Consider the following 22,845-nt stretch of genomic DNA (forward strand, 5'->3'; position numbering starts at 1 on the left):
GACTAGATCTTTCAAAGGTACCTAGGTGGCAAACTACTGCTGATTTAAATGGAAGTTGGGTGCTTAAGTAACTTTGAGGATCTGGGCCTCGGTCGGTTTGCGTCTCAGTTCCACATCTGTAAAAGGGGAACATTAGTACCTTTCTGTCTTCCAGGGCTGTTGTGAAGATAAAGACAGTGAGGTGCTCATATAGTACCGTAAAGAGGGTTGGAAATAGTACCTTAGGAAGATAGAGTGCTGTACCAGGTAACTGAGTGTGAGCTAAGACCTCTAACACACTTTAAAGATTACAGCATTTCATATTTTAAAGCAAGCTATATTCATATGTTACTCCATTCAAATTGTGAATTAGCTCAAGTGAACAAAATGAAAAATAATGGATAATACATTACAAAATGTGCTTAATCTCCCTTATTCTGACAATTTAATTATCATTGGTCACATACAGATAAATAGTGTATATTATGAAAATAATGAGGTTTCTGAAGTGAAACACGCAGGGGCCAGGGCCAAGACTTGCCAAGTTAACAACCTTCATCTGTAGAGTTTGCTACCGCTGGAAATCAGTACAGTCCTTGACCTAGACACCTCCAGAACGGATAGCAGATCAATTTTTCACACAATCTTTCCACAATGACAAAGATGAAAGAAGTCCGAATGGTTATTTCTGGAATAGTCAGTGAGGCTTAGGAACACACACAAATGAAAGGAGTACAGTGATTTTATCTGGAAGATGCCTAACTTCTATGGCAGGTGCATTTAAAAAGTATAGATAGTATTTGGAGGAAAGATTATCTCTGGGTCCTTTCAATTACTGATTTCTCTTCAGATACTGCCAACTGTAGTAATGGTTTCAGGGACATGAACAAGTACCTATGAAGCTACCTTTTTTCCACAGAGCACACTAATCTTTTTGGTAATGAAGAAAAGTACTTATCAATCTGGGCTGGATAAATCAATAACCTAGATATAAAAGACTATATCCCACCACCACACTAACAAATTGTAGCATTTTTATATAGTGTGCACATAACTGTGAGGTGTAATTGCTGACCACAGCAACTGTACTTGTCAATGTGAGAAAAAAAAACACACAAAGAGACAGATTTGTTCCATTGTGGCTCTTCAGTGAGAGGGTTTTTTTTTTCCTTTGCAACAGACCATATATAAAGCTTTGGTGTTGAAATGCAAACTGACATCTGTGCACTCTTTACTAGTATGAAAAGCCACACTAGTTAACATAAGCAGAGATAAAAACCTCAGGAGCAAGCAAAACAATCTAATGCTAAAGATAGCGTAAGTGCAATGCCAGTAAAAGGCATGACCAAAAATGGTGGTGGTCCCTAATCTAGAGGTCAAACCAAGTAGTTTATGAATGAGCTAACTGTGATTATATGTAGTAGAATAAAGGTTAAAAGTCAATAAGCCTTGCTCAGTTTTGTTCAAACCCACATCAAGCATCTCGACTGGTGTTTTACCATTAAGTGCTCCTATCTATAATTGTGTTGTCACATTCTGTAAAACTACTCTGTGCGTGTGCCAACTGTGATTTGCTCATGCTTGGCTGTTTCTGAGGACTACCATTCATACATATTCATTTTCTGTATCAGTGGCCTCATCTACAGAGTTTTCAAATAATACTACCTTTCCCGCAAAAACTTAAAGATATCTCTAGGAATGTGTTATCACAGTTTTCAAACTTTGTATGTGGGACCAAATAGGCGGTTGAGGCTATAACCAGAAGTAATTTTTTTTCTTGTGAATTCCTTATTTCCTGAAGCAGCATTAGGTCTTATGGGTAGCATCTGTGAAAGTCAAGTTTATTTGATTAAAGCCACATAATACTCATCATTGCATAGTACAATTTGATTTTTTCATTACACATTAGCTGTTTTCTTAAACCATGCTTTTCAATATAATGACTTATAAAATAAGGCCTCAGTCCTGCAATGAATTCCAGCCCAAGGGTCTGCCTATGCTTAGCTCATTGCTGGATTGGGGCCGAAGCCTCTCTTCATGAAACTGCTATAATTTGTTATATAAATTTTTTAAACATTATTCTATATTTTATCTTTTTAACTTAAAATCATTAATGGAAATAGTTTTATAAATGTAAATATTTCTCTGCAGTATTTGTAAGCAACATAACACTGCAATGCTATTTAAAGCAAGCAGAATGTCAACCTGGCTAGTCTATTTTCATTGCCCGAAATGACTGAAAAACAAGAAGTAGAACAATTCCTACAACAATCTAGACTTCAATGTGTTTTTTTAATAATGAAGATGGTGTTAGGAACACAGGCACTTGAATCTGTTTTTTGAAACAGCTGGTTTCAGCTGGCCAGTGTCCTTTCTCAGCTCTTGATGATGATGGATATAAATATATTTATTACAGTGATCGATATTTTAAAATCTATGGAAATAAGACTTTTAATTAACAAAGGTCTACTAAAGTAGGCTGTAAGCTCCCTACTCATCTCTTTACTCATTAATAAATTATTTTAATAATGAATGTGGATCTTTATGGCTTCATAAAGTAGTAGCCACTTGTTTTCAATATAAAGCATTTAAAAAAATTATCCTGGAACCTTAAATGCCTACGGATGCTACTATATCTTAGACTAATATGGAATTCTGATATGCTAACAGATGGTCTTGTAGACCACAGTAGTTACAACAGCAAGAAACAACAGTGTGTGAGAGTAATTAGGCACAGTGATTCTGCTGTGGTTTATAAAAGCAAAAAACTTTCCACCAACTTCAGTTCATTAGGTACATATCCTCTGACAGGATCACGACCTCTAATGAACCCAACTGTAACCAATCTTAAACCAAGTATTTTTTATCAGCCTTCCCAAATGAAAGTTGATACATTAATAATACCAAATACCCTACTCATGGACTGATAAAAGGCAGGCGCATGAGTTTGTTAGAGTTATTTGAACTGTTGAATAAAAACACAAAAAGTACTCAAATCAGCTGTAGTTTCCATTTGGACTGCCTGTCTGCAAGTTGGTGATAGCATGTTCTAATTCTGTTGTGTCTAGAAATACTCTAGATGCTTCTTGCAAACATTTTTGTGGTATCTGGATTCCTGCAAACTTTAGTAGGTGTCAGTTTACCCTTTGAGCATTTGTTTTAGGGTATATCTCATGCTGTTTTCTTAGTGTCCTCAACTAGCAACCCTGTTGTGATAAGCATGGCCTGTTCTGTTTGGTTAAAGCCATTTTTCCAGGTGGATCTTGATAGCCAAGATCCACCTGGGAAAGTCAGGAAAAGAAACATCAAACCCCCGCCCCCAACCTTGTTTCTGATTTGGCAGCCTTGGAACTAGCACATTCATGTGTTATGTTTAAAATATAAATAAATACAGCTAAATCAGTTTTACCACATGCATTTAACAGAAACGTAAAACAATCATTAAGAAGATTCAAAAATTGACAAAACTATTCAACTTTTGTTCTCCTTTGCCCTACAAAATCTTTGGAAATCAGATGGACCTTTCAGTGTATCCTGAAAGTCACCAAATCTAGGATCTGGAGGAAGAGGGTTCCAAAGATGACCTTGCACAGGGCACTACTTTTCTGTCAGCTGACATACTCCCAGTGGTGAGCTGCAGCCGGTTCGCAGCGGTTCGCACGAACCGGTTATTAAATTTAGAAGCCCGTTTAGAACCGGTTGTTCCTGGAGGAACAACTAGTTCCAAAAGGGCTTTTAAATTTAATAAAAGCTGTAGCAGCTCCCTACCCTTCCCCTGGCCCCAGCTCACCTCACTCCGCCTCCTCTTCTGAACGCTCCTCTGGCTTCTCCTCCCCCTCCCCAGCTTCCCGCGAATCAGCTGTTCGCTCAGGAAGCCTGGGAGGGCTGAGAAGAAAGCAGAGGCTTCCTGCAGGTGAGTTTGAGCTGGGGCCAAGGCCGGAGGGCGAGGGCACCAGCGGGAGGAGGGCTCCAGGCGCCACATCGCCCCGCGAGGTCGCGGGGGGACCCTGGGGCAGGGCGGCGTGGCGGGGCTCCTGGCCCCCGGGGTCCAGCTGCGACATCGCCGGGCAGGGCAGTGCGGCTCCTGCCCCGGCCCCCGGGTCCTGCCGCGAGCTCGGCCGGGCGGCGCGGCTCCTGCCCTGGCCTCCGGGTCCAGCCGCGACCTCGCCGGGCGGCGCAGCTCCGGTTCCTGCCCCGGCCCCCGGGGCCGGCCGCGCGGCGCGGCTCCGGTTCCACCCCCGGCCCCCGGGTCCGGCCCCGGGGTCCGGCCGGGCGGCGCGGCTCCGGTTCCTGCCCGGCCCCGGGTCGGCCCGGGTCCGCCGGGCGGCTCGGTTCCTGCCCGGGTCTGGCCCCGGGTCCGGCGCGGCTCCGGTTCCTGCCCCGGCCCCCGGGGTCCGGCCCGACGTCAGCCCGGTGGCTCCAGCCCCAGCCCAGCTGGGCCCCCATCTCCAGGCAGCAGGGTAAGGGAGCAGGGAGCGGGTGTTGGAAGAGGGCAGGGGAGTTGCAGTGGGTGGACTAGTGTTGGGGCAGTCAGAGGGCAGGGAACAGGGGGATTGAACGGGGGAAGGGTCCTGGGGGAGCAGTCAGGAAGGAGCAGGGGTTGGATAGGGCAGTGGGGGGCAGTTAGAGGTAGGGATTCCAGGGACAGTCAGGGGACAGAGAAGGGGTGGTTGGATGGGGTAGGGGTCCCTGGGTGCCATCAAGAATGAGAGAAGGGGTTGGATGGGGTGGCAAGGGGCAGTCAGGGGACAGGGAAGGGGGTGGATAGGGCACGGATCTCGGGGCGGGGGCTGTCAAGGAACATGGGGGGTTGGATGGGGCAGGAGTCCCCCGGCGGGGGGGAGGCATGACCCCCCTCCTGGGGTGAGGAGGAGGGAACCGGTTGTTAGTATTTTGGCAGCTCATCACTGCATACTCCCCACCGCCTTAATACATGTAACTGGTTATATACTCTATACGTGACTTCCCCTTAAAATACTCTGGAAATTGCAGCTAGTACAGAATGCAACTGCTTACTATGTAGATTTTGGCATAGGTAGCACATTACATTTATGTACCACCCTCAGCTCCATTTAAGGCTTTTTAATATTTAAAAATGCTTTTAAGTTTGGGCCTTATAGATGTTCAAGGCTATTTTGAGAGAGTCTAGGGAAGCTACCATTAGCTGAACACCTCAATTTTACATTAACAAAGGCATGGCTGACCACAGTGAGGTCCATATTCAGAAAGTCTGCAATCTTCTTACTTAAGAAAATATGTTGGAAAAACGCCGTTGGCAACTACTACTATTTGACCATCCAGATGCAGATCCAATAAGACTCCATGTTGTGAGCCTGAAAAATGGCAGGCATACTTCTGTAAGTGGGGACACTGATATAAGTACCATTTAGGGTTGCCACCTTTCTAATTCCTGGGAATCAGACCCTGAGGCCTCACCCCTTATCCCGCCTCTGCTCCACCTCTCCCTTGGGCCCCACCCCCTTCACTTGCTGGATTGTCTCAAGGACCCGGTCTGTGAAGGCAGTGTAAGGTGCCCTTGAAGTAGCAGTAGCAGTAAACCGGGCACCTGACAACCCTAAATGGCACCCAGACACAGAAGTCAAAAACTGGACTGTCCAGGTAAAAACCAGATGGGTAGCAACTCTAGTGCCATTTCTTCCAGTTGCTTCCCTGACCTATAAGTATCACTTTACCCTTAATCTAAATTTCACACACAGCTAGATGGCTCTAATCCAATTACTGCAATTACTTTTTGATGCTGGGTAAATCATACTCCACCATCTATGTCAGAAGATACACCTCTACCTCGATATAACGCTGTCCTTGGGAGCCAAAAAATCTTACCGTGTTATAGGTGAAACCGTGTTATATTGAACTTGCTTTGATCCACCGGAGTGCGCAGCCCACCCCCCCGGAGCACTGCTTTACCACATTATATCCAAATTTGTGTTATATTGGGTTGCGTTATATTGAGGTAGCGGTGTATGAAGTACATCTGTTGCATGCTAAATACATTTCAGCCCACAGTTGCACTCCTAATAACATCCTATATACCTTGAACAGAAACAGTGACAAAACTGAATACTGTTTGATGTCTGATACTACCCTCTAGGATCTTTCAGAAAGGAAGGAACAGAGCTACTTCCTCACCATTTCCAAGTGGGGCAGATCAAAGTGCACTATGGAACTTTTCATGCACAGCAACAGACTCCATGCAGACACTCCATGTGTGACAGTCTAATCCAGGGATAGGCAACCTATGGCATGTGTGCCAAAGGCAGCACACGAGCTGATTTTCAGTGGCACTCACACTGGCTGGGTCCTGGCCACCGGTCCGGCGGGGCTCTGCATTTTAATTTAATTTTAAATGCAGCTTCTTAAACGTCTTAAAAACCTTATTTACTTTACATACAACAATAGTTTAGTTATATATTATAGACTTATAGAAAGAGACCTTCTAAAAATGTTAAAATGTATTACTGGCTCGCGAAATCTTAAATTAGAGTGAATAAATGAAGACTCGGCACAGCACTTCTGAAAGGTTGCCGACCCCGGTCTAATTTGAGGTAGATTTACACCCCAACTTGCTGCATGCTAACTGTTTATATAAGCAAGCCCTTTATATGTTTTTGCTTGGACCTACTCATAAGTAAGCTACCCTTCATGAGCAACAATATTAGATGAAGGATCCTTCAGATTGGCCTTATCACTAGGAAAGAATCGACCAGTAGAGTCTCTGTATGCTATGCTGCTTCTAAATAAGAGGGCATTTTGCTATGAGTGCCTTCACTAATTCCCTTGGCTAGGGGGAACTATTACTGCTTCTAAAAGTCTCACAGTTATATATCCCAGTTTTGGAAGGAAGCCTGTCCCAGTGAAAGCAAGTCCTTGTAACAGAAGCAAGGTTTACTCTCTGGGAAGGCAGAGGCCTACTGTACATAGGCATTGTGTATTTTTACCCCATCAATGGGTGCTGTGTCTTCATTGTATACTTGGTTGTGCATAACAATCATATCTCAGGTTTTCAGGGAAAGTTTGCTTCCTTGATATCACAATACTGTTCCAACTTTTCTGTACATATTTTTGGTTATTGGAGCCCTCCCATAGAGTTTCCCTTCTATAGCATTCCCATAGTTGGAATGACAAACCTGAATATGATGGAGAAATGAATTTGTTACCTGATTATTTTGCTTCTTGGACTAGTCAGTCTTGTCATCTCATCGCCTCTCTAACTGATATACATCTAAAGTTACATTTCAGTTCAGCTGGGTAAAGGTACATCTCAGGAAATATTAGTCTAATGTTTTAATACTGTTAATCAAAGTTCTTAGATTATGTTTAATCTTTATAAGCAGTCTACGTAGGGGTTTTTGCAGGACGGGAAGCCAAACCTCCATCCTGTGATTGACAGGTCTGATCTGGACCCTGGAGCTGCAGAGCAGAGGAAACCCCATTATAAGAATGGCTTGTCTGCATATAATGGAGAAAATTATTACTCAATAGGCTAAAAATGAAATCTTAACTATAGTGCTTGATGACTATTACAAAAACAGTAACAGACGTAAAACTAGGAAACAGGTTAGGTAATGTTATTGGTTTAGCTGCTATGGGAAAATATCTGAATCTCTGCAGGATTGTTTAAAAAACACAATTTACTTATCTTACTGGTTCTAAGATGGGGGTGGAGGGGAAATAACCGACTATATGATATGTCTTTACCAGCTATAATTGGGTCACTTCTCTCTCTCTCTCTCTCTCACACACACACACACACACACAAATCACTGCTATTCAGACAAAATTAAAATAAATACAGAAAGATGTTACAAGACAGCAAAAATTTGATTCTTCCTTGTCAACTCTTAAGCTGAAAAGTCTGTTTAAACATAATGTATCCCCTTATGTAAGAGTTACACCGTCCTTTAACTGAACAAAAGCTGTTGCATAGCCTTCATCAAATAAAGTTATTCTAGATTTTGTTTTAAAATATGTTGTCTATCATTAACAGAAGACCTAAGGCAGATTAAAACTGTCCTTATTTCCTATTTTGAAGCAATTTAGTTATACTAGTTTGAAACTGTGAAAACTTATGTTTAGCAATAGACTAATGAACATTCTCATATAGATGATACAGATGGAGAAGACCTACTTGGGACTTAGTCCACCTCTACTCTACCCCTAAATAAAGGGCTATTTTCAGCAGATACAGGAATAGAAAGCTAGGTTGAAAACAACGTATCTAGTTCCTCAATAACTCCCCTTTCTAATAGGCTTACCTACTGTCTTACTGGCAACAGTATAAACATGTATTTTCACAGCATAGTCTTACGTTTACCATCTGTCTCCTTTTGATGACCCACCCACAGAGAAGATGGTTTCCTACTTATAAAACAATCTTTTGAGACTTGGAAATTTACTACTTGTGGTCAAGGCTCTTAGGGACAAGAAAGCACAGCTAGTTAACATATTTAATAAAAACTGAGTTTAATGAAGCTGGGAAGAGGACAAAAGAAAGGAGCATTTCCCCTGCTCACTGTTCATCACTTGAGCCCTACTTATACCCTGACTATAACTTTCTCAAACTACATCTTTTAAAATATAGCAAAATAAGGCCTAGTTTGAAACTACCACTAGCCTCTGCACAAAGCAGATACTGAAAGCATCATACCTCAGCTGGTGTAAACTGCTATTGCTCCATTGACTTCAATGGAGCTGACACTGGATATCAGCTTAGGATCTCGCCCCTAGAATCTTATTCTGCATTCGTTCACAAAACCAACTCATATTTTTGCATATTTTACATAAGAGAAACTATTTACCCCCAAAATTACATGAAATTGATGTGTGTCTAGAATATCAACCAGTAATTAAACCACTGAACAGAGATGATATTCATTCTTCTTTTCCCAAACTTTTAAACTTTAAAGATCCAGTTTTATAAAGTGAAGGTGCTCACATTACAGCTCCAAGTTAGATGCACGACTATGTTACAGCTAAAGTATCATAGCGGAATAATCTTAGCAGACATTATTATGGTAAATTAGATTATTGTAATTGCTTTGCTTATACTGATAGACATTTCGAATAAGCACCATTACCATAGTATCTCAGTACTATGTCCAAACTTAGGATAATCTTTTTTCTGTATGATAGAGAGCGGCCTTCTTGTTCCCACCGGGTTTAAGAAAGTGGGGAATGATCTTAAGGTCTATGTTCCAGGAAAAATGTATGGGGGAGGGGGAGAATCTGCCATATTACTGGGAAAAGGCATACTTTGGGTAACCTTACACTGGGCCTTATGTAGCAAGACTCTGACTCATCCTAATTTCTGGTGGTAGCAAATTTCCTTGAGTGAGAAAGCAACATGCTCAGCCCTAAACTACAACATCCCACATTATTACAGATGCTGCAGCAGAATAGAGGAGCAGATGTGATGGAGACAGTTTGACGAAGGCTGAGAGGATGTTTTAAAAACAAAGACTAGGACCTTGAAATGCAGAATCATATAGGGCAAGGATCCAAGGTAGAGTGTGGAGCACTGCTTGTTGAACTAGATACAGTTTCCATATAGACCCCAAGGTCATGTCCAGATAAAACACACTGCAGTAATCCAGGGTGGAAATGATAGATAGATCTCTGTAGTTACACCTGCATTTGAAAGGAGAGGATGAAGTCTCCTGGCTCAGGCCTGGTCTACACTACGTATTTAAACTGAATTTAGCAGCGTTAAACCGATTTAACCCAGCACCCGTCCACACAATGAGGCCCTTTATATCGATATAAAGGGCTCTTTAAACCGATTTCTGTACTCCTCCCCGACGAGAGGAGTAGCACTGAAATCGGTATTGCCATGTCGGATTAGGGTTAGTGTGGCCACAAATCGATGGTATTAGCCTCTGGGCGGTATCCCACAGTGCACCAATTGTGACCGATCTAGAAAGCAATCTGAACTGGCCAGGTAGACAGGAAAAGCCCCGCGAACTTTTGAATTTCGTTTCCTGTTTGCCCAGCGTGGAGCTCTGATCAGCACGGGTGGCGATGCAGTCCCAAATCCAAAAAGAGCTCCAGCATGGACTGTATGAGAGATACTGGATCTGATTGCTGTATGGGGAGACAAATCTGTTCTATCAGAGCTCCGTTACAGAAGACAAAATGACAAAGCATTTGAAAAAATCTCCAGGCTATGATAGACAGAGGCCACAGCAGGGACTCAGCACAGTGCTGCGTGAGAAGCGTAACGGAAAGCCAAAGAATCAAATGGATGCTCATGGAGGGAGGGAGGGGGTACTGAGGACTCCAGCTATCCCACAGTCCCCGCAGTCTCCGAAAAGCATTTGCATTCTTGGCTGAGTTCCCAATGCCTGAAGGGTCGAAAACATTTTCCCGGGTGTTTCAGGGTGTATGTTGTCAATTTACACCCTTCGCCCCCCTCGAAAGAAAAGGGAAAAAAATCATTTCTCGCCTTTTTTCAATGTCACCCTATGTCTACTGCATGCTGCTGGTAGATGGGGTGCTGCAGCACTGAACACCAGCATCCCCTTCCTGGTGGCAGACGGTACAATATGACTGCTATCCATCGTCATCATCAGCCCGTGAGTGCTCCTGGCTGGCCTCGGTGAGGTCGGCCGGGGGCGCCTGGGTAAAAATAGGAATGACTCCCGGTCATTCCCGGCAGATGGTACAGAAGGATTGGTAACTGTCCTCATCATAGCAACTGGGGGCTGAGCTCCATCACCCCCCCCCCCCTTTCATGTCTAAAGAAAAGATTCTGTACTGCCTGGACTATCATAGCAGTGGGAGGCTGCGCTCCTCTCCCCCCCACCCTTTAATGTCCTGCCTGGACTATCATAGCAGCTGGAGCCTGCCTCCCCCTCATTTTATCTCACTAAAAGTCAGTGTTTCTTATTCCTGCATTCTTTATTACTTCATCACACAAATGGGGGGACACTGACACGGTAGCCCAGGAGGATTGGGGGATGAGGGAAGCAACGGGTGGGGTTGTTGCAGGGACACCCCCTAGAATGGCATGCAGCTCATCATTTCTGCGGGATCTCTGGGGCTCTGACACGGAGCAGCTGTGCTCTCTGGTTCTCTAGTACACTTGCCCCATATTCTAGGCAGGACTGACTCTATTTTTAGACAAAACAGAAAGAAGGGAATGACCCAGGGAGTCATTCCCATTTTTGTCCATGCACCTCCGGCCGACCTCAGCGAGGCCAGCCAGGAGCACCCATGACAGCAGCAGACGGTACAAAAGGATTGATAACCGTCATCGCCAATTTCCAAATGCAAACGGTGCAAAATGACTGATAACCATCATCTCATCGCCAATTTACATGGCAGACAGTGCAATAGGGATGGTAATTGTCTCTGCTACCTTGCAAAGGCAAATGAATGCTGCTGTGTAGCACTGCAGTACCGCCTCTGTCAGCAGCATCCAGTACACATACGGTGACAGTGACAAAAGGCAAAACAGGCTCCATGGTTGCCATGCTATGGCGTCTGCCAGGGCAATCCAGGTGAAAAAGGGCACGAAATGATTGTCTGCCGTTGCTTTCACGGAGGAAGGATTGAGTGACGACATTTACCCAGAATCACCCCGTGATTCTGCCCCATCATGCATTGGGATCTCAACCCAGAATTCCAATGGGCGGGGGAGACTGCGGGAACTATGGGATAGCTACGGGATAGCTACCCACAGTGCAACGCTCTGGAAATCGATGCTAGCCTCGGTACATGGACGCACACCACCGAATTAATGTGCTTAGTGTGGCCGCGTGCACTCGACTTTATACAATCTGTTTTAAAAAACCGGTTTCTGTACAATCGGAATAATCCCGTAGTGTAGACATACCCTCAGTAAAGATAAAAGGCATTTCTGGCTGCTGCTTCTGTTGGATAGTCCAGGAGTAGAGTTGACGCCAACAGGACTGAGAGACTGCATAACACCTTGAGGTCGCAGCTCCTACTACTTCCTTGAAATGCTTTTCTCTGCTTCTAACCATCACTTCAGTCTTCCTAGACTGAATCTGACCCATCTTTTTTTCCCCATCTAAGGTCTTGGCTACACTTGGAAGTTACAGCGCAATAAAGGAGCCCCGGGCCCAATAGCTCACTACCCGTCCACACTGGCAAGGCATGTACAGCGCTCTGACTCCATGGCTAAAGACCAGCTGGTACTCCACCTCAGCGAGTCGAATAACATTTGCTGTGCCCCGGCTGGAGCGGCATGGCGCCAGTGTGAACGAGGTGTTGCATTACTGCGCTCTGATCGGCCTCCGGAAATGTCCCATAATCCTCTTAAGTCAAGTGGCCACTCTTGTCTTTGTTTTCAATTGCAACAAGAATGCGGATATGCCCTTTGAAAGCTCCATTTCTGACAGCCGGCTGCTTATCTGCCCCGAGACAAAGCAACCATTAGTGTGGAATGCTGTGAGTGAGAGAGAGAGGCAGGAGTGGGGGGGAGGTCTGCTGCTGTCAGAACTTACAAGACAGCATGCTGACATGCTCTCAGCCCCCACAAAACCCACTCTCCCCCCCCCCCACATACACACAACACACTCCCTGTCACACTCCACCCCCATTTGAAAAGCACGTTGCAGTCACTTGCATGCTGGGATAGCTGCCCATAATGCACCGTTCCTAATGCCGCTGCAAGTACCACAAATGTGGCCACAGCAGTGCACTTGAAGCTGTCAATGTGGACAGACTGCAAGGCTTTCCCTACTGCACTCTATGATGGTGGGTTTAACTCACAGCACTCTACATCTGTAAGTGTAACCATGCCCTAGGTTCCAATTTACTTCAGACATTGGAACAGCTGGGAAATGGCACTCTCTCCTGTTCAGCAAGATATCCTTAGAGATGAGTTTAAGCACAGTAGGCTATAGTGGCTTCTTCCATTGAGGAAAATGGATATCTTAAACTTTATGGGCCCAGTACATATTTCCATGTACTTGTAAATTTCCAGGATGTAAATGATCAATTCCTCATTGTCAAATCTTCAAAATACTTCTACCTTTTATCAACAGTATTTCTTACAAATATATATTTATTCAATTGGCAAAAGAGATCTCCCTTACCATTAAAAGAAATGTCTGAACAAATGACATCCGCAAAATACATTCTCAAACATAAAATTCAATTACAACAAAAAAACATTTTGACACTGATCGTTTAAGAAAGCAATGTAAAATGTACTCATAAAATGTTCCATTTTCAGATTACTTTTAATAAAGCCAAGCAGACAAAACTATAATTAAATTTATTTTATCTGAAAATATATCTAACATTAGATTGCACCATTTGGAAGCAACTTATAGAGACATTTTGGATGAGAACAGAAGGGAAGGAGGAATTTATTTTGTCATCCTTATTGAACTCCAACTACTGAGAGACAGACATAAGAAATGGCTTGCGCACGCACAGCTCTACTAAAGAGAGAGTATTTTTAAACAACTCAATCAAAATAACAATTTTAGCAAAAAGATTAGCTGCCCAAATTACTGACTCCATTCATATTTCTTTCCTGGGCTCCTTTATGATGACAAACATCATAAAACTGAAAATTTTGAAATACTATTGAATTAATACTAATACAGCTCATTACAGCGTTTGAGACCTGTAATCATTTTACGTTAAAAGTTGCTATAAATGCCCCACCACTTCACACTGGCCTAGATCACAGTTTTATTAAACAGGCATATTGCATTTAACAAAAAACATTAAAATGACTTGTCAGTTTTTTCTACAGGCCAATAAGTTACACTATCTGCTGATTTGAACTGGGTCACGGTTTAAGGAGTAAAGACCATTTTGGTCTGTCTGTCTCACTCATCACTGTTTCCAGGTAGGCCCTCTTGATCCTTCATTTGTATGTCATAAGTTATTTTGCTATTAATCACAAAGCCCTTCTTCACCGGCCAACTATTTCCCCACATTCATTATTTATTGTTATTTTAAAAAAATGAGTTAAGTCACATAGGTAGTAATTATTTCTGCGCATAAAGCATAGAGAAGGGGACATGTGGCTAAAACAGTGCTTTATTGGAGCACGGCAGCAAAGCATTTTTTTGCTATGACTATAGTAATGTTATCCAAAGGTGCCTTTTATTAAATTTAGTGAAAGTGACGCAAGCAGCAGTGACTACAATTATAAAAATAAGCAAATAAGCGCAGTGCTGGTTTGCTGAGTTAGATTTAGGGGTATAGGCTGTAGACAGCTCTTCCACCCCCTCACCCAGGGACTCTGTCACCACTAACCCTGGCACTATTTTTAGCTCAGCATCTTATTTCCAGTAGACATCTCCCTAGTCTCCAATCAGTTCTACACCTGCAAGTGTTAAGAGATTTCCTTTTCACTCTAGCCTGACATCTGGGAGTCAGAAAAAAAACAACCCCCAAAACACAGGTTAACCCAAGTCATTCAACAGGAATAGGTTAAATTCCTGAAAGGCCAGGGTCCCCACACACAGCTGTGGATGAGGAGACATGGGCCAGTGCATAAGATTTGCTTCACTTCTCCCCCCCAGACCAGGCGCCGCTCATCTGTATGGTAACAGTCCAGTCACAGCGACAGCTCAGGCCTGCACTGTTCTAGCTGGCGTCCCCCGACGCTGAGCTAGTGTCTGACACAGGCTCTCCTGCTGTCTAGCCCTGTGTGCGCGCTGCTGGGCAGCTGAAATGGCTTCAAAGCCGGAGAGGGGAAAGCTGGGGGCTGCCCCAGCAGCGAGATGACAAAACTCAGCGGTGTCCCCCTGAACCACAACGAAACAGGCATCGCATGTACTCATTTCCCTGCCGCTGCGGGGGGCCTGCGGCTGCAAGGACCTGGTCTCCCGCGAGGCGGGGGTGTAACACTTGGGCCGCGTTTCAGGTGTTGCGTTTAGGGTGCGGGTGCGGGGGGTGGCCTGTGATACGCAGGAGTCGGGCTGGACGACGGGGTGCCGCCTTCTGGCCTTAATATCTCACCATAGCTGACGCTCTACTGGGGACTGGGGGACGGCGCAGCCAAGGGTGCGACAGGGGGAGCCCCGGGAGAGGGGAAAGGGGAGCCCCAGCTGGGGCTCACGGCGGAGGGGAGGCGGGCTGGGGGCAGCGGAGCCAGGCCCCGCGGCGGAGAGGAGAAGGGGGAGCCGCAGGACGGGACAGAGGCACAGGGAGGAGAGGAGTCGGTCTGGGCATGGTTTGGGTGGGGAAAACCCTGCGCCGTGCGCCCGGGCTGGGAGAGCAGCGCCCTGGCTGCGCGGAGCGGGGGCCGCGCCGATCCCGCTGAAGTTTTCTGGAGGAGTTTTACGCCCCGCGGAGCGTCTTACCTGTGGGTCCTGCCCGCGGCTCCGGCTCACGCTAATCCCGAGGGCTGGCTGGCTGCCTGGCTGGAGAGCGGCGGCGGCGCGGCTGTGGCTGCTGCTGAGCGCCCCTTGGCTGCCGCCGCTGCCTCCGGCTCTGCAAGTTTCCATAAAAGTCCTGGTGCGCAGCCCGCGCCCGCATTCCAGGCGCGCCCGGCCCGGCTGCAGCTGTCCCGACGCTGCCGCTGCCGCCGCGGCCCCCTCCCCTCCGGCACAGTCCGACTCAGCGCGCCTGGGGCAGAGCCAAGCCCCCGGCCGCGCCGCATGGGGCCAGCCCGCCCAGCCACGGCGGCGGTTATTTCGGGCTGGAAGCGCCACCGGCTATAAATAACCCGGGGCTCCCGGGAGCAAAGCGTTCCCGGGCCGGCTCCTCTTGAAGGCGGGGAGGGGAGGTGACCCAAGGAAGCCTGGCAGGTGAGACAAGCACGGGACCAGTGCAGCGAAACAGACCGTGCCGTGGCCAAGTGGCACCTGCCATGCTGGGCAGAGGTGAGGCCGTGGCAGGTAGATATACCCAGGGCGCCTCAGGTATTTGGAAGGCACCTATCACCTTAGTGTCGTCTAAGCAGTCAGAAAATACTCACCCCCAGCAAGCCTTTCAAGGGGCCTCTTCCCACACAAAGTTCTGCACCAGGACACGCAGAGATCACTCACTGGTGTATGCTTTGTGAGCAACTGCGCTCTGGGCCTCAGGCCCTAAAGCCCTGGGGCATTTTATAGCATTGAGCCCATGAAAGCAGACAGCTAATAATAGTATGTGACAGTTAACTGTGGTGGAGTGGGGAAGAGTCCGGCCAGTGCCAGCTCTATAGAACTAAGTTGGCTTCCTAATGAAGTATATATAAATTATTCCAAAACAGGCATTTAGGGAACAGATGGTCCCTAGCTTCCTTGCTCTGGAAATTAAGAACGTTTCTGTGCTAGATACACAAATATAACTTAAAAACTTAAATACGAGTTATCTGTTGTACTGGGCTTAGTACAGTGGATTCGACTTGGTTGCATACACCTTGGAATAATAAATGATAGTGCAGGTGGCAGTTTGAACATCAGACTGGAAACAAGACATAGTTTTTTAATTACTGAAAGTAATTAACTGGTGGAACAATTTACCAAGGGTTGTGGTGGATTCTCCATCATTGAATTTTAAATGAAGATCAGATGTTTTTCTAGAAGATCTGCTCTAGGAATTATTTTGGGGAAGGTCTAGAGCTTATGCTATATAACAGGTCAGACTAAATGATCACAATGATCACTGTACTCTCTGGAGATTTAAAAAGGAAAAAAAAAGTGAGCAAGGCAGGGACACACAAATTCCTCATCCTTTCCTCACTCAAGTGGCTGAACCAATGTCTCTGGGTTAAAATGAAGATGGGATGATTTAACTTGACTTCTTTTTAGATAGCTATGAGCAATTTGAAAGAGAGGGTTAAAATAAAATGTCCTGTGACCTTGTGTTATAGGGTACTGTCTGGGTGTCTACAAGAATTAGATGGGAAAGTACCATCTATTTAGGTTGTTAAAATGATGCTTTTTGCCCCACAAAACTATTTATAATGTACCCATCACTGTGGAATCTGAGAACTTTAAAAAATATTAGTCATCTTTGCTCCTCCTTTCTACTAACAAATTAAATTAAATTAATGGAGATATCCTATCTCCTAGAACTGGAAGGGACCTTGAAAGGTCATTGAGTCCAGCCCCCCTGCCTTCAGTAACAGGACCAAGTACTGATTTTGCCCCAAATCCCTAAAGGGGCCCCCTCAAGGCTTGAACTCGCAACCCTGGGTTTAGCAGGCCAATGCTCAAACCACTGAGCTATCCCTCCCCCTGAAGTATGATGGCTTAGAGCAGGAGGGGGTGTCAAACTAACTGAGAGGAGATCACTGGATTCCATATCAATTTATGGTCCTGGATATAAATTCATAACTTCATATACTACTCAATCTAGACACTAATGTCAGGGAAGGTTTGTATAAGGGAAAAATATAGTTTATGTAGTAACTACACTTATTTATAACTTATTCATGTGCTGTTATTATTCAGTGAGAAAACCCACTTTCCTTTAGGCCACCTGTTTCTGCTCTTTTTCTTTGCATGCATTCTCTGTTCTGTCCTTCAGCTTTCTTTCCTTGCAGCAACTTGCAATTCTCATCCCTTGAAGGCTTCACTTCCATCCCTTTTCCCATTAGCTGTTAATTTTATTGTTGTCAACTCTTAACAGAGGACAGGAACATTCACACCTCAGTCACTGCTTCAGACTCTCACATAGGGTATGGCTACACTTACAAATCTGCAGCGCTGGTAGTTGCAGCACTGGTCGTCCAGCTGTGCAGGGCCAGCGCTGGTGTGTGGCCACACTCACAGCTACCAGCGCTGCAGTGTGGCCACATTTGTAGCATTTGCAGCGCTGTTGGGAGTGATGAATTATGGGCAGCTATCCCAGCATTCAAGTGGCAGCAACATGCTTTTCAAAAGAGGGGGGTGTGGGGCAGTGTGACAGGGACGGGGGGGGGGGGAGAGAGAGAGAGTGGATTTTTGGAACCGACACTGGGCAAAATCAGAAAATTTTCCCACCCCCTTACTGTTAACTGCAAACAACCTGCATCCAACATACTCTTTCCCCCCTCTGCCCCCTCCCCCGTTTCTCTCAAGCAAAGCAAACACTCAACCCCTGCAGGGGTTATCTCATTTCATTGTTGACAGTAGTTACAGATTAATGACAGCAAACAGGAGCTATGTTTGAAGCAGCTCCCGGTGCCGGTGCCGGTGCCGGGCTCGGAGCTCCGAATTGACAACAAAACAAAGAGAGGCTGCATAACAAAACAAAGGGAATAATTTAGTTAAAAGCATTCTGGGATACTCCTTATACCCTGGAGGCCAATAACAGCGCTGGTGAGTGTCCACAGTTGATGACCAGCGCTGCAGAACCAGCGCTGCAACCCTTATACCCCAAGCAGACCTGGGTGTACGGCCAGCGCTGCAGCCAGGGAGTTGCAGCGCTGGTTGTGCCCTGCAAGTGTGGACAGGGTGTAATTGCAGCGCTGGAAAGCCTCTACCAGCGCTGCAACTTGCAAGTGTAGCCAAGCCCATACACTGATATTGCCTTACACTCTGTAGTCTAAGGTGCCACAAGTACTCCTGTTCTTTTTGCGGATACAGACTACCACGGCTGCTACTCTGAACTCTGTAGTAGTGCACCCTCACCTCGTAAGTGCCATCTCATTTCTGACTGAAGTGGCCTCGTCTCTAATGCCCCCCTACTGAGCTCTTCCTTTGACCTGCAGAGGTTTCTCCCAGCCTACTTCTTCCCCCAAATCCCCTCTTGATGTTCAGTGGTTTGGCTCTCCAGCCATGTCACATAAAAGTCTAAACCTCTTCCAGGCTACCACAAACAAATAAAATAAAAATCAAAAGAAGTCTTCAAACTAATATCCTTCCATCCCTCTGAAGCTTCATTGTAGTTCCCTTATTGACTTTACCTCAGGGCTTCCGCTGCAGGAACCTAACCTGCTCCTACGTTCTTCCTCCATTGTTTCCTAGCTATTAAACCCTTTACCAGGGCTACTCTCTGCTAGAGAGACCTGTCTCCTCTGCAGGTACTCTCCAACCAAGCTTCTTCTTGCCTCCTGGCCAAAGGAAGCAGACCTATTAATTACCCCCCAGGTGCAAAGCATGACTAATTGGGGTTCTTTCTCTTGCCTTGCAGCTGCTGGGGGTTAAGCCCCATCAGACACTCCAAGGTCTATGAAGGTCTGTCATGCCACTTACATTCATGACATGGTCTAGATCCTACCTCCAGGCTATGTTTGTCATTCTAGGTCTAGATCTTTTCTTCACCTATGTTTTGGTTGATAGAAAAAGGAGTAATAACTTTTGAACTACGGGACTAAACGACACCAATTTTCTGTTAGGCTTTTGCTAGATCATCAGTTTACCATGCTGAAAATCATGTGTGGGGATTGTTTAATGTGTAGAATTAAACAAAAAATTCAGTTTAAATTAATGCACCTAAATGAAACATGTCCTAATAGTTTCTGCTTCCCTGCTTTTTCATTTAAATATTTAAATTTAAAAAAGAGTTTGAGAAGAAAACCCCCATACCTACAAGTTTAATTGGTGCCAAAGCTGGCTGCAAATAAAATATTGGTATATTAAAGTACACACGTTACCGGAAAACCTAATTAAAATTTAGACACATATGTAAGGAAGTATTGGAGTAGATATGCATCAGGCTGGTCCAACTACATATAATGAATGAGCGTTAGAGCAAATATATAGTAATGTTTTGCTTTATATATGGAAATTCATTGTATAACTCAAAATGAGAATTATTTTTCTTCTAAAGTGTTTTCATTGAATTGTTATATTTGATATAACCATTTCATTTAGGCAGTAGACAGTTCACCAGTATGCTTACCATTAGTCAACTTGAGTTGATACATGTTTAGTTTGTAAAAACTAAAGACTACATAAGTGAAGTAGAATAATCATTAACATATTAAAAGTGAGATTTCAACTAAATCACAGCTAATATAAATATCATAATTCTTGTATCGTTTAATGTTTGACTGACCTTAGCAGTACCATATGGCTTTTGCATGTAACTTGCTCCAACTAGCATCGAAAGTTGCATTCAAAAGTAGCATGTTTGAACAAATATATTCAGTTCTGATATTTCATTATGAAACACTACATATAAACTACTGTAGTGAAGTAGGAGACATACCATAAATGCTGAAGTGTAACTTTGGCATTCCTGCTTCCCAGGATAGCAGGCACAGGTAGAAAGCACTTCAGATATATGTTGCTGGTTAGCAACCGATCTTCTTTATGTACTTTCTTCTAGGCAACTATGCAAATGATTTAATTTCTGTGATAGAAGCAGCCAGCTGCAGGATGAACTAGAAAGAAAAAAATTACAGTCCAGAATAACTGCATCCATGAACACTGACTCCTTTTCTCCAAATTTGTATCCATTTTCATCAGCACAGTTTATTGGAAGTCACATGATAAATACTACTTGCTACATACTATCTGAAGCACACAGTGGTGACCATCTCGCTGAAAAACAAGATGGTGACTACATCAGAACAGGAAACATGTGAACCTGATTTAGAGCCTAATCCTAATTCTGCGGGATGCTGATTACCACCAGCTTCTACAGGTTTAAAAGGATTAAAAATTAATATATTTAATGTTTATCTATTTTCTACATCAGTGGTTCTCAAACTGTCGGTCAGGACCCCTTTTTAATGGGGTTGCCAGGGCTGGCATTAAGACTTTGTGAGTCCCAAGGCCGAAGCCCTGCCACCCAGGGCCAAAGCTGAAGTCTGAGGGCTTCAGCTCTGTGTGGCGGGGCTCAGGTTACGGGCCCTCTGCATGGGGGGGAGGGGGAAGGGTCAGGTTTTGGCTTTGCCTCCTCCCCGCCCCCACAGGGCCACAGGGCTCAGGCGTCATTCCCCCATCCTGGGGTCGTGTAGTAATGTTTGTTGTCAGAAGCGGGTCATGGAGCAATGAAGCCTGAGAACCCCTGTTCTACACCACTTTAGATTTAAAAATAATTGAGAGAAACAAGGTGGGTGCAGTAATATCTTTTATTGGACAAACTTCTGCTGGTTAAAGAGACAAGCTCTTGAGTACCACGGAGCTCTTCAGGTCTTCTTCAGCTCTCTGGTGCTCAAAAGCTTGTCTCATCTCACTCATATTGTTTTTCCTCTCATCCTGGGGCCAACATGGCTGCAACACTGCATATTAACAATAATTGTTTCATTAATTTTTCTCTATTTTGCATTTTTTAAAATACAAACTGCAGTTTTCTCATAAAATAGACTATTCAGTTTCCAGTCAATTCTACATTTATATTATGCACAAGCACAATGGGTTGCACCTACCAATAGGGGCATATTTGTTAGTAGGGTGGGAAAAACTGGGTCCATTAGAATTTAAAAGAAGACATTTCTATTGAACTTTGGTTTTGTAAAAACTAATTTCCACATCCCCATCAGTAGTGTTAGGTGGCAGTGTTCTAATGGAGGGAGGAAAATGGACAGGGCTTCCTTTGACATCATCCCAGCTGGTGAGGTTGCTGGGTAGAGCATGCTGTTTCCTTAATACTTCCATTCCCAGTTTGATTCTTAATTAAATATCTCATTATTCAGTATAATTCAGTTTTATACATCACAATAAATTGTTAAAATGTGAATTTCTGGAACTGTGTGCCTAGGGAAATGAGCATCTTTCTTTTGAACTAAACAGGAAAGGTGAAAGATTCCACACACTAGCTGAAAATACTCTTTGGAAAAAATACATATTGTGAGATGCCAGCTTATGTGCCTTGAAACAAGACAGATCATCAACAGTTTTTGGTATCTGTATTACATATACACATCAAATATAATTCTGGTTTTAACAATATTTCAGTTGACATTTCATACAGATTCACAAGTAATAACAACACCCTTCTTATATTCAGAATTTTTATCTTTATCCAGGATTTTACCCAATATTTTGAGATTGGTTTTTGCAATAGAAGCAGAAATATATTTAATGAAATACAATTCCAGTTTCTTTACATATTCCAAACTAGAAACTTTTAGCTACAAAGCTGCAGAGTTATTTGTAATTATCCCATATTAAGTTTATTATATATGCAACAGTTTCTCTCAATGTTGTGGCTGTTTTATGTCACACTGCTGGTGCAAAAGCAGTTCAAAAGCAGCCTGAAAGCCAGTGAGGCCAGCCATGGAAAGATCACTTCAGTTTGATATACAGGATCCTGCACCATCTTTACTCCTGATCACTAGTGTAGGGAACGTGGCCAGGGAAAAGGGACTTGGCTACAAGCTCTCTGCACCCTGGTGATCCCCTGCTACTGTACTGGACCATATGGCAGTTGGCAGCCAGCACAAGTTACAGCAACCTGAAAGCTGCTCTAATATATGCTACGAGACCAAGAGAGCACAAAGCACATTTTGTCCACATCTAAGGATCCGGGCCAGAAAGTGCAGAGTAAAGAGAGTAGCTACTAAACCACTTACAATCTAGCATATGGTGATAATAGTGCTTGTAGTCTGCATTAGCAACTACTGTCAAGAAGTCACAAATGCAGGTGCCAGCACATTAAGATGCTACAGATTATTCCATATTTTTATATATATAAAAATAAAATGTTTTAATCTGTTTTCCTTTAAAAACTGAATTGTGGAAGAGCACATTAATAAAAAAAAATCTTAGCTCTCTTTTGTTTTTGGACTATAATGCAACATTAAACTTAACACTTTCAGCTTTGGAGCCTTAAGTATCAGAACCTGGAACTCTGTAATCTAAAATGTTATTTTGAAAGCTAAACATTTATTCTATTATGTGTATCACTCAGATGCTGAAATACTCTATTCTTATAAAGTACCATAAAAAGAGTCTTTGGGGATTCTCTCAAAGGGATACCCACGAAAAAGTTTTTCCTTAAACTTTTTATTCTGAATTCAAGACAAGACTACACAAAAGATTCCCTGATCTG

General features: G+C 44.1%; 1 protein-coding gene across 12 annotated transcripts in view; it reads right to left on the reverse strand.

Annotated features, from left to right (window-relative positions):
* NEXN (nexilin F-actin binding protein) overlaps positions 1-20,077 on the reverse strand; it is a 48,531-nt gene extending 28,454 nt beyond the window's left edge. For 5 of the 12 annotated variants that reach the window (XM_039485931.1, XM_039485922.1, XM_039485932.1 and 2 more), the window contains exon 1: positions 20,056-20,075. The gene's annotated coding sequence lies outside the window, so the exon portion shown is untranslated. Of the gene's footprint in view, positions 1-15,293; positions 15,515-15,910; positions 16,007-20,055 lie in introns of those variants that run through there. The other 7 variants (XM_039485930.1, XM_039485928.1, XM_039485934.1 and 4 more) reach the window with 5 other exon arrangements.
* Between the last annotated feature and the right edge of the window lie 2,768 nt (positions 20,078-22,845).

Source organism: Mauremys reevesii, linkage group 8, assembly GCF_016161935.1.
Source record: "Mauremys reevesii isolate NIE-2019 linkage group 8, ASM1616193v1, whole genome shotgun sequence".
Taxonomy (NCBI): Eukaryota; Metazoa; Chordata; order Testudines; family Geoemydidae; genus Mauremys; species Mauremys reevesii.